Source organism: Loxodonta africana, chromosome 15 (assembly GCF_030014295.1).
Source record: "Loxodonta africana isolate mLoxAfr1 chromosome 15, mLoxAfr1.hap2, whole genome shotgun sequence".
NCBI lineage: Eukaryota > Metazoa > Chordata > Mammalia > Proboscidea > Elephantidae > Loxodonta > Loxodonta africana.
Genome location: NC_087356.1, coordinates 62,700,529 through 62,715,392, shown reverse-complemented (window position 1 = coordinate 62,715,392; position 14,864 = coordinate 62,700,529). Strand labels below are relative to the sequence as shown.

At 38.6% G+C, this 14,864-nt stretch overlaps 1 pseudogene; it reads right to left on the bottom strand.

Annotated features, from left to right (window-relative positions):
* Window positions 1-522: 522 nt before the first annotated feature.
* LOC100654750 (olfactory receptor 8B12-like) lies at window positions 523-1,566 on the bottom strand (annotated as a pseudogene).
* Window positions 1,567-14,864: the final 13,298 nt, after the last annotated feature.

The window sequence follows — 14,864 nt, the reverse complement described above, 5'->3', positions numbered from 1 at the left end:
TGAAAAGAAAAAAAAAGTAATATCCAAAAATTATTTTTTGAGAAGTTACGTGACATTGTTGTAAACGGAATCAGATTTTTAAAGCATTTACGTATCCTACCTTTAAAATGTAATCTGTGAGCGTGAAAATGGAACAAGAAAATATGGCATGAACGAAAACAAAGTAGATTGGGATTCAAGGGCCTGAAGTCCAGGGCCAGTTATGGCACCAAATAGTTGTGTGTCCTTCGGAAACATATGCAATATTTCTGAGTCTCCAATGTGTGCTCTGTTAAATGAGAAGGCTAGATTAAATGAACTGTATGGTGCACTAAAGATGACACAATCCTTGATTTTAGAAACAATCTGCATAAGATAAACAATCTTGGAATAAACAAGGTGGGGTGACAGTTACGGAAAATAGGTCTGCACTAAACACTCATCCAAAAATAAAAACATAAAATTCTCTTTCTGTTTAGGAGAGAAAACACTGGACTTTGGATACCTAATTGAAAACACACACACACACTAATAAGCAAAGTATTAGATCCCCTTCTTCAAATATTGCTCCCTTCTCAAGAATATGTTTTTCTTCTCAAGGTATTCCTCAGGGCAACTTTGACATCCTTATTCCTCAAGCTGTAGATTAATGGCTTTAACAGAGGCATCACAATCGTATAGAACAGGGAGAACACTTTTCCTTGGTCAAGAGGCAAAATGGAAGGTGGTTTGAGATATACGAAAGCCCCAGAACCAAAGAAAGAAACCACAATTATGTGGGAGCTACAGGTACGAAAGGCTTTGGACCTGCCCTCAGTGGAGCTAATATGGAGAATGCTAGAGAGTATTAGAGCATAAGAGATGAAGATGGTGACAATGGGCATTCCAATGTCCATGGCTACAACAATAAATACCACCAGCTCGTTCACATGCGTGCTGTTACAAGAGAGCACAAGGAGAGGAAGGACGTCACACATGAAACGACTGACAAGGTTATGAGTACAGAACATGAGACTCATTATGTTTCCCATATGGGCCACAGCACCCCAAAACCCCATCACATAACACCTAACACAAGGAGAAAACAAACGTGTGGAGACATGGTGACTGTGTACACCAGTGGTTTACGCATGGCAACATAGGGGTCATAGGCCATTGCTGACAGAATGAAGGACTCAGAGACAACAAACAAGCAGAAGAAAAACAGCTGAGTCATACACCCTGTGTGCAAGATGATATTCTTCTTTGAGACAAAACTCACCAGCATTTGGGGGGTGATGGTAGTGGAGTAACAGAAATCTATTAAAGAGAGGTTAAAGAGAAAAAAGTACATGGGTGTGTGCAGGTGAGAGTTCAGCCCAATCAAGAGTAATCAAGCCCAGGTTCCCCACCACAGTGATCACATAGAAGCAGAGAAACAGGAAGAAAAGAGGGATCTGAAGTCCTGGTTGGTCTGTTAAGTCTGCGAGGATAAACTCTGTCACAGAAGAGTTCTTGGTTGCCATTTTCCTCTTGGATACTCTGTGGTGATAACAGAAGAGGACTACTTAAAGGGAAAGAAATATCATCACTACCCTCCAAACATCTCTTCCCCCAGCCTTCTTGGGAGTGAAATCCATACACAGAGACTAAAATTACTAAAGAAAAGGGGTCACTGTTTGGTATGGATCTGTCTTCACAGCACCAAGTGATTTTAACTGTCCAGAGTAAATATGAGGCTGAACTTTATCTCCATGGTGAGAGCTGGTGCAGCTGGGGAGAATGGTGGCAAAAAAAAAAAAAAAAAGGTGACTATCTTTTCTATGTCCCTCCCTCTTGTGTCTTTGCTTCCGTTGCTGAAACCTGGGGCTCTTCTCTGAAGAGAGGCCTGACAGGCAGAAGTCACTGTGATTCTCATCAGAGCTTCCACCTCTGAATAAGGCTCTGGATCAGAGCAAGAAGATGGCTAGTTAGTAATTTGGAGAAAGGCTGGTCTTGACAGAGGGTGAGAGCAGTTACCCAGTAGGGATTCTTTGTCACTATCAAATTTACACTCTATGAGAATATTAAAAACAAACAAACAACTCGTTACCATAGATTCCAGCTCAGAGCAACCATATACTACAGAGTAGAACTGCCCCATAGGGTTTCCAAGGAGTGACTGATTTGGGCCCGCCAATATTTTGGTTAGCACCCATAGCTCTTAACCACTATGCCACCAGGTCTCCATGAGAATATAGTGAGAAGAATCAGAGAAGTCTCCTTTCTTGTCAGAGCCAGGAGTAGTGCAATTAATCCCTGGACTGAATTTAACTGTGAGTAAATTACTGAATGCACTCTTTTGTTTTCCCCAGAGCTCTTAGCTCCAGTGGCTATAGGTTTGATATTAATCTTTTAAAACTAATACTTATTTAACAATTACTATGAGAAGCTGTGCACTAAATGCTATGTGACAATATTATTATTCTTATTTCACCTAGATTACATTACCAGCCCTAAGTCACAAAACTACTGGGTTGCAACCAGAAGGTAAACTCAGGCAGTCTGACTCCTATATTTTGTGCTGTTACTGACAGAACAGGTTAGGCAGGCCCTCCTCTTCCTTTAGTTAAAAAAAAAAAGTTAAAGAGCCACAAAAAGAGACTGTCCTGTCTCTTAGGCACAATTGTTCTGGGAAGGGAAATGGCCCTAGTGAATAGATGACAGTTTTGGGTCAGAATGCTCTTCTCCCAGTTCTGATCAAAGGATAAGAACCTCAAATTTGTCTTGTAACTCTTTCTGCACCGAAGAACATGATGTCTAATTCCTTATTTACCCAGTTTCCTCTCTAGTTTCCAAAGAGAAGAGAGCTTCTTTCCCTAATCAGTGGATAACAGGTGATTTAAGTTTTGTTTTGAATTACAAATTCTGATAAACTGATTATTAAGACAGAGACTCCCTAAAGATGATTGCCTCAGAGATTACCTTCCCTAAGGAAGAAGAAATGCTTTTTTACACCCTTGATATTGTTTGTTTTGGCTTTTATAGTCTTAATACTTTCATTCAACTAACAACTACTCAGCACTATTAAGAAAAAAAATTATTGTGAAAAATATAATTATCATTCCCAATTGTTGAGTGCACAATACTGTACCAGATGCAATACCCTTATACTGACCCCTGGCACCAGGATCCAAAAAAAAAAGCACTATACAAATGTAATCTTATTTATTCCTCACAATAGTGATACCCATTTTAAAGGTAAGGGACTCAGGAAGACAATACGTTTCAGAGGCCACACTGATGCCTACACCTGCCTGACTTCAAGTCCCTCATTCTTAACTCTTAGACTAAGCTACACCCTGATAAGAGCTACTAAAACCTGTAAAGTAGGGTCCTTGCCTTCTTGGATGTGAAAGTCTCTTGGAAAATAAAAATAAATATGCACTGACTTGTGTAAACATATTTTAATTTAGATAAAAATGGACAAAATGGCTAGCAGATGGTGAAAACAAGAGAAATAAAAAAGATCAAGTAGAAATCCTCAAACTAATAAATATAATTGGCAGTAAAGAATTCATTAGATTGGCTTAACAGCAGACTAAAAAAATAAATAAATAAAACCAAGCCACACCCATTCCTGTCGAGTAGATTAGTGGTTAAGTGCTACAGCTGCTAACCAAAAGGTTGGCATTTCAGATTCGATAGGCGCTTCTTGGAACCTCTATGGGGCAATTCTACTCTGCCCTGCAGGGTCACTATGAGTCAATATGAGCAACAGACTGTTGTTCTTCTTAGGTTCCATTGGATGGGTTCTGACTCATAGCCACCCTCTGTACCACAGAACGAAAAACAGCTCTGTGTGGCACCAGGATCACAATCATTATTATGCTTGAGACCGTTGTTGTAGCCACTGTGTCAATCCATCTCACTGAGGGTCTTCCTCTTTTTTGCTGACCCTCTACTTTACCAAGCACGATGTTCTTCTCCAGGGACTGATCCTTCCTGACAACATGTCCAATTATGTAAGATGCAGTCTCACCATCCTTGCTTCTAAGGAGCATTGTGGTAGTGCTTCTTCCAGGACAGATTTGTTCATCCTTTTGGCAGGCCATGGGATATTCAATATTCTTCACCAACACCACAATTCAAAGGTATAAATTCTTCTTCAGTCTTCCTTGTTCATTGTCCAGCTTTTGCATGCACATAGTGTAATTGAAAATGCCATGGATTGGGTCAGGTGCACCTTAGTCTTCAACGTGACAACTTTGCTTTCCAACACTTTAAAGAGGTCATTTGCAGCAGATTTGCCCAATAAAATGTGTCTTTGAATTTCCTGACTGCTGCTTCCATGGGTCTTGATTATGCATCCAAGTAAAATGAAACCCATGACAACTTCAATATTTTCTCCATTTATCATGACGTTGCTTATTGGTCCAGTTGTGACCATTTTTGTTTTCCTTTTGTTGAGGTGTAATCCATACCAAAGGCAGTGGTCATTGATCTTCATCAGGAAGTGCTTCAAGTAAGGTTGTGTCATCTGCATAATGCAGGTTGTTAATGAGTCTTCCTCCAATTCTAATGCCCCATACTTCTTTATATAATCCAGCTTCTGAGACTATTTGCTCAACATACAGATTGAATAAGTGTGGTGAACGGATACAACCCTGATGCATAACTTTCCTGACTTTAAACCATGCAGTGTCTCCTTGTTCTGTCTGAACAACTGCCTATTGATCTATGTACATGTTCCTCCTGAGCATAATTAAGTTAATGAGCACATTTAACAACATATTAGGCACAGTGAAGACTGTGCCATCAGGGCTTCTTGAAATAAAAGGTAAGTCGATAAAAATCATCAAAACTAAAATAGAAAAGACATAATAGTAAAAGAACGTATTAACCAAAACCTTTGGGACAATACTAAAGGGCCAAAATATGTGTAATCAGAGTTCCAAAAGATGAGTCAAGCAAGAATTGGGCAAAAAAATATTTGAAAAGAGAATACATAAAACCTTTCTTAATTTCATGAAAAACATGAACACAAAGAAACTGCAAGTTGACTGGAACATGAATATAAAACAGACCACAACTAGGTATATTATGGTCAAACTGCTAAAAATCAAAGATAAAAGAAAAAAAAAGCTTGAAAGCAGCTAGAAATAAAAGACATATTGCTTTCAAAGGAGCTAAAATAAAGTCAACAGACTTGTTATCAGAAACAATGAAAGGTACCGATAATGGAATGACATCTTTAAAATATTGAAAAAATTATCAGTCTACTATTCTATATTAAAGTATTACTAGAGCAATGGTTAAGCACTCAACTGCTAACTGAAAAGCTGATAGTTCAAACCCACCCAGAATCTCCATGGGAAAAAAGGCCTGGCATTCTGCTCCAGTAAAGATTATCACCTAGAAAACCTAGAGGAGTTCTACTCTAGCAAGTACAGTCAATGTAAGTTGGAATCAACTAGACAGCCCACAGCAACAGTATTTTATAATAGGCAAAAATATTTTTCAAAAATTTGAAATAAGGAGATTTTCATGAAAACAAAAGATGAAAAAAATTGTAACCAACAAGCCTGCACTACTGAAAAATGAGGAGGAGGGGGAGAAGTGGCCTCAGACAAATTTCAGATCTGCAGGTAGAAATGCAGAGAAATATATGCATAGGTACAAAAAATTATTTTATAAATTTCTTGAAAAGACAAATTACTTTGAATATTCAAAGGAAAAGAAAAACAATACCTTTCTCAACAATATAAAGGGCAACAATACCTGTGGACATCGCCAGAGAGATTACACAGAAATCAAATAAACTACATCTGTGGAAAGAGATGATGGACAAGCTCAATATCATCAGCCACAGCAAGGCCAGAGGCCTACTGCAGAACTGACCTTCAGGTGCTCATATGCAAGTTCAAGTGGAGTTGAAGAAAATTAAAACATGCCCACAAGAGCCAAATTTGAGTATATCCCACCTGTGTTTAGAGACCATCTCAAGGGATAGATTTGATGCATTGAATATTAAATACCAAATAACAGATTGTGGGATGACATCAAAGACATCATACATGAAAAAAGCAAAAGGTCATTAAAAAGACAAGAAAGAAAGACCAAAGTGGATGTCAGAAGAGACTCTGAAACTTGCTCTTGAGAATAGAACAACTATAGCAAAGGGAAGAAATGATGAAGTCAAAGAGTTAAACAGAAAATTTCAAAGACCAGCTGGAGAAGACAAAGTAAAGTATCATAACGACATGTGCAAAGACCTGGAGATAAAAAACCAAAATGGAAGAACATGCTTCGCAGTTCTAAAGCTGAAAGAACTGAAGAAAAAATTCAAGCCTCCAGTTGCAATACTGAAGGATTCTACAGGGAAAATATTAATAACACAGGAAGAATCAAAAGAAGATAGAAATTATACACAGAGTCACTGTACAAAAAAGAATTGGTCAATGTTCAACCATTTCAGGAAATAGCATATGATCAAGAACTCATGGTACTGAAGGAAGCGGTCCAAGCTACACTGAAGGCACTGTTGAAAAAACAAGTTTCCAGGAAGTGATGGAATACCAGTTGAGATTTTCAATAAAGGGATGCAGTGCGGGAAGCATTTAGTCATCTATGCTAAGAAATTTGGAAGACAGCTACCTGGCCAACTGACTGGAATAGGTCCATTACCTGCACCTGTTGCAAAAGAAACATGATCCAGTGGAATGCAGAACTTATTGAACAATATCATTAATATCACACACAAGTAAAATTTTGCTGAAGACCATTCAAAAGCCGTTGCAGCAGTACATCGACACAGAACTGCCAGAAATTCAAGCCAGATTCAGAAGAGGATGTGGACCCAGGGATATCATTACTGATATCAGATGGATCTTGGCTAAAGCAGAGAGTACCAGAAAGACGTTTACCTGTGTTTTATTGACTATGCAAAGGCATTCAACTGTGTGGATCATCACAAATTATGGATAACTTTGCAAAGAACGGAAATTCCAAAACAATTGTGCTCATGAGGAACCAAAGAAGAATTGATGCCTTTGAATGATAATGTTGGCAAAGAATATAGAACATACCATAACCTTCCAGAAGAATGATCAAAACTGTCTTGGAAGAAGTCCAGCCAGAATGCTCCTTAGAAGCAAGGATAGTGAAACTTGGTCTCAGGTACTTTGGATATATTATCAGGAGGGACCAGTCCCCAGAGAAGGACATCATACTTCGTAAAGTAGGGAGTCAACAGAAAAGAGGAAGCCCCTCAATGAGACGGATTGACACAGTGGCTGCAACAACGGGCTCAAACATGATGACCATTATGAGGATGGTGCAGGACCGAGCAGAATTTTGTTCTGTTGTACATAGGGTCGCTGTGACTTGGAGCTGATTCGACAGCACCTAACAACAACAACACATGATCACGTCAAAAGGTCTTTGATATATACATTGTCCAACATACCTGTGTCCAAGGCCAAAGATAGAAAAAATTCAGCATCCAAAAATAATAACTGCAATGGATTGAAACACATAAAATGTTTAAATTGGTGAGTTTAAATAATACTGAAGAAAAATAACTGGCTACATTTGGAGAAAAACAGGATACCAAAGCATATATTTCTTAAAATTAGAAAATGAAGAGAACTATTTAAAAAAAATAATAAGGCAACATGAAGGATCCTTCTTGCAGTGTAACTATTCTTATCTTAACTGTGGTAGTGGATATATGAACCTACAGAAGTGACAAAATCACATAGAACTAAATACACACACAAATGAGTATAAGTAAAACTGGCGAAATAGGAATAAGATCAATGAATAGCATCAATGTCAGTATCTTAGGTGTGATATTGTACTATAGTTTTGCAAGATGTTACCATCTGGGGAAATTGTGTAAATGGCATGTGGAATCTCTTTGTATTATTTCTTATAGCTGCATGGGAGTCTACAATTATCTCAAAATAAGTTTAATTTAAAAATCTTCATTAGCAACATATTATCAGTAATATGTTACTGAATATATTCTCAAATAGGAAAATTTCTTTTGAATGCATTCCTCTTATGAATGAAAATATATGAGTGAAGAGGTCTCATGAGCCTACTTCTTAGGCCTTTCAACCTTCTGTCACTCAACCCTGTCAGTTTATAAGTGAAGCATCAGGGTGAGAAATGTAACATTCCTTACAAATTTAACATTCTTTTCCTGAAACTATACTTTGTTTTAGTAAAATCTTTTAGATGGATAACGAACAATGACCAGATGGTAGTAATTGATGACAGTTATGCTGGTAATGGCAGATGTGTGGTGGTGATGATGATGCATCTGTTGGTGGCAAGATATTACAATGTTGGCATTAGACGCTAAGCTTCTGAACCTGCAAAATAATTCTCCCAACTAAGGGAAAATTATCACACCTGAAAAACAAAAACATGGTTTACAACACAGGTATAAATCAAGATTCTAATTGCTCCAATAGTGAAGACCCCAATCTCTGGAGTGACTACTTCTCAGGAGAGGTTCTGCCACTATGTCTATAAAAGATCCCAAGACTCCCAACCTTGGTGACCCATTTTCAAGACTGTCAGGTCCTTTGACTAAGTATAGGACTAGATATAAATGTGTATGTATTATTCTCTCATTTTCTGATATTTATTTCCTGATTGTTGAAACCAAGGAATTCCCTAAAAGTTCCAGGAAGCCATGTTCCATTTTTTCCTCAGCACAGGTATTTAATTGCAGAATGAAAATAATTGTATGAGAAAAATATTTCCCCATGAACTCCTGTTTCTTTTTTTCTTTTTTTAATTATTGTACTTTAAATGAAGGTTTACAGAACAAACCAGCTTCTCATTAAACAATTAGTACACATATTGTCTTGTGACACTGGTTACCAACCCCACAACATGTCAATACTCTCCCTTCTCAGCCTAGGGTTCCATATTACCAGCTTTCCTGTCTCCTCCTGCCTTCTCATCCTTACCCCTGGGTTGATGCACCCATTTAGTCTTGTTTTGTTTTATGGGCCTGTCTAATCTTTGGCTAAAGGGTGAAAGTCAGGAGTGACTTCATTACTGAGCTAAAATGGTATCCACAGGCCACTTTCAGGGTTTCTCCAGTCTCTGTCAGGCCAGTAAGCCTGGTCTATTTTTGTGAGTTAGAATTTTGTTCTGCATTTTTCTCCAGCTCTGTCTGGGACCCTCTATTGTGGTCCCTGTCAGAGCAGTCGGTGGTGGTAGCCGGCACCACCTAATTGTGCTGGACTGGTGGAGAATGTGGTAGCTGTGCTCCATTAGTCCTTTGGACTAACCTTTTCCTTGTTGAATTCCTGATTCTAATGCAACCTATTTACAAGCATGGTTCCCTTCATCTCTAAATGCTTTCATCTGTGTGCTGTGCTCTTATCAGCAGGAATCCTGAGCATCTGATGGCCTGGTAAAAATAGATTTTTCTATGCAATGGCATTTATGTCTGCTCTGCACTGAGTGAACAGTGTTCACCCTGCACTGCTTTGTAAAGCATTTTGACTTCTGGAAGTGGTATATTCAAAGTGGGTTTTCTATGTTTCCTATTGTTTCAAGCTACTCATATTGGGTACAAGTGAATATGCAAGATTTTAAAAAATATATTGTTATCTGGAGTGAAATTGTTTTCTTCTTTGTAATAAAACCACTTGCCATCCAATCGTGTCTGACAACACTATGTGCTAATGCCCAGGCTGCACCACAGATCAATTAATTAAATCAGAATTTCTGTGGGTGGGACCCAGACATCAATACTTATTAAATACTCCAGGCAATTGCACTATGTAGCCAATGTGGAGAACCTCTGTCTTAGGTCCTCAAACCCCAAGAAAAACTAAGAAATTCTAGCCACCTAATGATATCTCATATTTTTATACATTCTGAACATTTCAAAAAAATATTTCTAAATGCGCATAATCCCATGTCATTTTTACAACCACCTTGGGAATTGATATTACTAACTCCTTCATTTTTCAGGTGCAGCAGTTGACTTGCCACGCAATGATACAGGTGTAACTAACATATCACCCTGATGCTGCACAGATTTCAGATAGGTATTCATATGCTCACATTCAGTGAATATTTGGAAATGGCATAAATGACAGGGAAATCTCACTTTTACTGCAAAACACATCTCCAGCTTCAAAATATGAAACCTACTACTTCTTTCTTCCTGAATAAAGGTCATCAAACATTATCCTGCATAAGCATCATCTGTAGAGTTTGTTAAAACATAGATTATTGGGCTTGGACACCATCCCCAGGATTCCTGATCCAGTAGGTCTGGAGCAAGGCCTGAGAGCTGGCATTTCTAAAAAGCCCCAGGTGATGCCAATGGTCCAGTGACAACACTTTGAGGACCAATGGTCTAGGATATTTGAAAAACAGAGTGGTAAAAGTTCAAGATCTTGGCCCCTTTTCATCTCATCTACATGATCTCTGAAATACTTAGGTGCTGGTCTTCCTCCCAGTAAACAGCAGGAGTGAGGGGCAGATGCATCAACAAAAAGTCTAGAAGTTTATAATTCTGATGAGATCCCATTTGTCTATATTTTCTTTTGTTCCTTGTGAGTTTAGTGTCATATCTAAGAATCCAGTGTTGAAGACTAAGTCCTGAAGCATTACCTCTATATTTTCTTTTAATCGTTTTATGGTTTTAGGTCATACATTTAGGTCTTTGATCCACTTTGCGTTAGTATTTGTATACGGTGTGATGTATGGGTCTACATTCATTCTTTTGCAAGTGGAATCCACTTGTCCTAGCATCATTTATTCAAGTGACTATTCCTTCCCCATTTTTTGAATTTGACACCATAGTCGCAGATTAATTGACCACACATGTGTGCTCTTATCATTGGACTCTTGATTCTATTCCATTGGTGTATAATATACAAGTGCCAGACTGTTTTGATTACTGTAGCTTTATACAGGCAGTCTCACTTTAGGAGCACCTGACTTACAGACAACACTTCCTTGCCCTTTATTGTTATGTAAATTTGCCCTCACTTTGAAATGATTGAACCAACCCCTACTCACAACAAATTCTTCATCACAATCATCTTTCATTGCTGCAATGAAGATTTAAATCATTGGAAAGCCTTCAAGCCTTTCCTTACACTAAAGTAAGGCTAAAAAAAGAATTGTACTTACCTGTTCCAACTTACCTGCACATTCAACTTAAAGACACAGTCATGAACAGACTTCATTCATAACCCAGGTCCTGCCTGTAATATGTTTTGAGATCAGGAAGTTTGAGTACTCCTACTCCATTCTTCTTTTTCAGTTTTGCTTTGGCCATTTGGGACCCTTTGCATTTCAATATAACTTTGAGGATTGACTTTTCCATTTATGCAAAGAAGGCTTTTGGAATTTTGATGGTGATTGTGTTACATTTATATATGGCATTAAGTCTTCCAATCCAGGCAGTGACATGGATGAACCTTGAAAACATTAGGCTGAGTGAAATAAGCCAATCACAATACAACAAATATTGTATGAGCTCATTAATATGCTATACCTAGAATAGGCAAGTGTATAGACATCAGAGTTTAGAAGTGATTACCAGAGGCAGAAGACAGGAGCAAAAGCGGAAGCATTTTTAGAACACATTGAGTTTCTCTTTATGGTGATGTAAAATTTGGCAGTGGATGTTGGTGATTGTTGCATGACATGATTGATGTAATAAGTCTCACTAAATTGTACTCATGAAAAATGTTGAAAGCGACAATATCGCCTTGCATTTTTACAACAAACAAAGAAAGAAACGGTCCAGGATCTCTAAGCTTGAGACAAATGCTCAAAACTATATTTATCAAGGATGATTACAGCTTTTCATGAGGCTTTTCTTTCCCAGCCCCACAGGCTTCCAATCCCAGGAGAAAGCCTGCAGAAAATCACTCTACTGTGACAGAGTTCATTTTGGGGGATTAACAAATGGGCCAGAGCTCCAGCTCCCTCTCTCATTCCTTTTTCTAGGGATCTAATGATCACCTTGGTGGGGAACCTGGGCATGATCACGCTCATTTGTCTGAATTCCCAGCTTCATACCACCATGTACTACTTCCTCAGCAATTTGTCATTTGTAGATATGTGCTACTCCTCTGTCATTACTCCTAAAATGCTGGTGAACTTTGTGTCAGAGAAGAACAGCATATCTTATGCAGGGTGCATGTCACGGCTCTACATTTTCCTTGTTTACGTCATTGCTGAGGGTTACATACTGACAGTGATGGCCTATGACCACTATGTTGCCATCCACAGTCCTTTGCTTTATAACATTATTATGTCGCATTAAATCTCCTCTCTTCTACTGGCTGTGGCCTATATCACAGGGCTCATTGGTTCAACAGTAGGGATCACCTCATGTTAAAAGTATCCTTTTGTGAGAGCCTCATCAGTCATTATTTCTGTGACATCCTCCCTCTCATGGAGCTCTCCTGCTCTAGCACCTATGACATTGAGCTCACAGTTTTCTTTTTGGCTGGATTCAACATCATAGTCAACAGTCCTTGTCTCCTATGCCTTCATCCTCTCCAGCAGCCACCATATCAGCAGCACACAGAGCGGGTCCAAAGCCTTCAGCACCTGCAGTTCCCACCTTACAGCAGTGGGAATCTTCTACGGATCTAGTGCCTTCATGTACCTAAACCTTCCACAGCCAGTTCCTTGGCTCAGGAGAATGTGGCCTCTGTGTTCTACACCACAGTGATCCCGATGCTGAACCCCCTAATTTACAGTGTGAGGAACAAGGACGTGAAGGTTGCCACGCAGAAAACACTGAAAAGAAGACGGACTTGATGCAAATATTACTATTTTTTCTTCCTTTTTAAAAGTAAGTTGTTATAAATACCAGAGGAAAGTCCAACTATGGATGGGGAACACCAATTTTCCACATCGTTGGTAAATAAGGCATCTTCTCATTCTTCTCTTTTCCTTCCCACCCTCTCTCACATCTTACTATTGCAATCAGCTATTTTAAGTTCATATGTTCTTTTATTTGGAATCTATCCTGAGCCTTTTGCTAAACATTTATTAACGTAATTGTAATTTAACAAATTTTAAACTTTGAGCTCTGAGTTTGAGAGTCATTCATTGTTTTATTACCTTTTTTTTTTTTTTAATAGAGAAAATGGAAACCCTGGTGGCATAGTGGTTAAATGTCATGGCTGCTAACCAAAAGGTGAGCAGTTCAAGCCCACCGGGCACTCCTTTGAAAGTATTTGAAGCTATTCTACTCTGTCCTATAGGGTCGCTATGAGTCAGGATCAATTGGCTGGCAACGGGTTTGATTTTGTTGTTGTTGCTGTTTTGGTATGGAGAAAATATTATTACCACCTTGCAGCAATGGGATTGTTCTATGGATATTTTGCATTCGTATACTTAAAACCCTCCAAGGCCAGTACACTGGCCCAGGAGAACATTTTCCAATTTCAGTCGTCATTTGAAAATAATTTCCCTATTTATACTATCTTTCCAGATGACCAAGGAGATATTAGGCACTACTGCAGTCTTTTTTCTTCCATAAATAAATAATCAATCTGCATATCCTGCCAAACTGACTCAGTAAATCCAATGGGCATGTGGCACAATGTCTTTCCATATTTGCTTGGAAAACGATCAGAGAGGCATGTTAAAGTATCAGTGGCCTTGCACTGCAAAAGATTTGCAGAAATTCTTTTAATTGTTATTTATAATAGTTGTAGAAAAAATATTGTATCAGTATTTGTCATTTTTAAGTATCTTAGGCACTATGGAGCACTGGTGGTGCAGTGGTTAATATCTAGGCTGTCAACCAAGAGGTTGGCAGCTTGAATCCACCAGCCACTCCTTGAAAACCCTATGGGGCAGTTCTACTTGTCCTGTAGAATCAGAGTCAACTCAACGGCAACAGCTTTAGGTTTTTTGCTTTATACTGCATCGGTCAGACACAGAAAATTAAAATAACTCTAGATTTCTCAAGTAGAAAGGGATGGAATAATGAAGATTATATTCTCAGTTTTTGTTTTTTAATAATTGGATAAGAAGGGGCTAGGGAGCCCCTACTGGACTATTAAGTCCAAAGACATGCCAGAACAGATATGGACCCTGGTGGCATAGTGGTTAAGTGCTACATCTGCTAAGCAAAAGGTCAGCAGTTCAAATCTACCAGGCACTCCTAGGAAACTCTATAGGGCAGTTCTATTCTGCCGTATAGGTTCTCTGGGAGTCAGAATCAACTTGACGGCAAAGGTTTTTTCTTTTTTTTTTGGTCAGAGGTCAGAAACTCCTACTGCTGCTGTCACTGCTGCCACCACGAAAAATGCTTCTCAAGTCCAAACTGGTAAATAAACAACAGAAACCTAGACCAATATTCTGCAAAGATGGGTCTCCATAGCCTTGCTTGTCAACAGCAAGCTGAAGGATGGTGGCCACCTCAATCTCACCTCTTAAAGCTCACATGACTGCATTTAATTAGTAAAAACTAATTTATACTCAGAATTCTAGCTGAAAATGGTCTCTGGAATTTTTAACCACTCTGAATAGGAATGCAAAATGGAGCCATTCCAAAATGTCCACCATATCCATTTTCTCGTGGATCTTGTCTCCTAGAACTGAGAGATCTACCATGAACGAACTCCTTAAAAAGCAATAAACCAGAACGCATTGCTGTCTAGTCAATTCTCACTCATACTGACTCTATAGGGCAGAGTCGAACTGCTCCACAGAGTTTCCAAAACTGTAAATCTTTACAGAGAAATACAATGTCTTTATTACCTAAGGTGAGAAGTGGCTCTTTTTTAAATAAAAACTTCAAAATTGAAACTTGTAAGACAAAAAATTTGGGTGAATTTGATTACATCAAAGCCAAGAAATCCTTTTCAACTAAGAACCCCTGTAGACAAGAGTAATAGAAAGAAAAT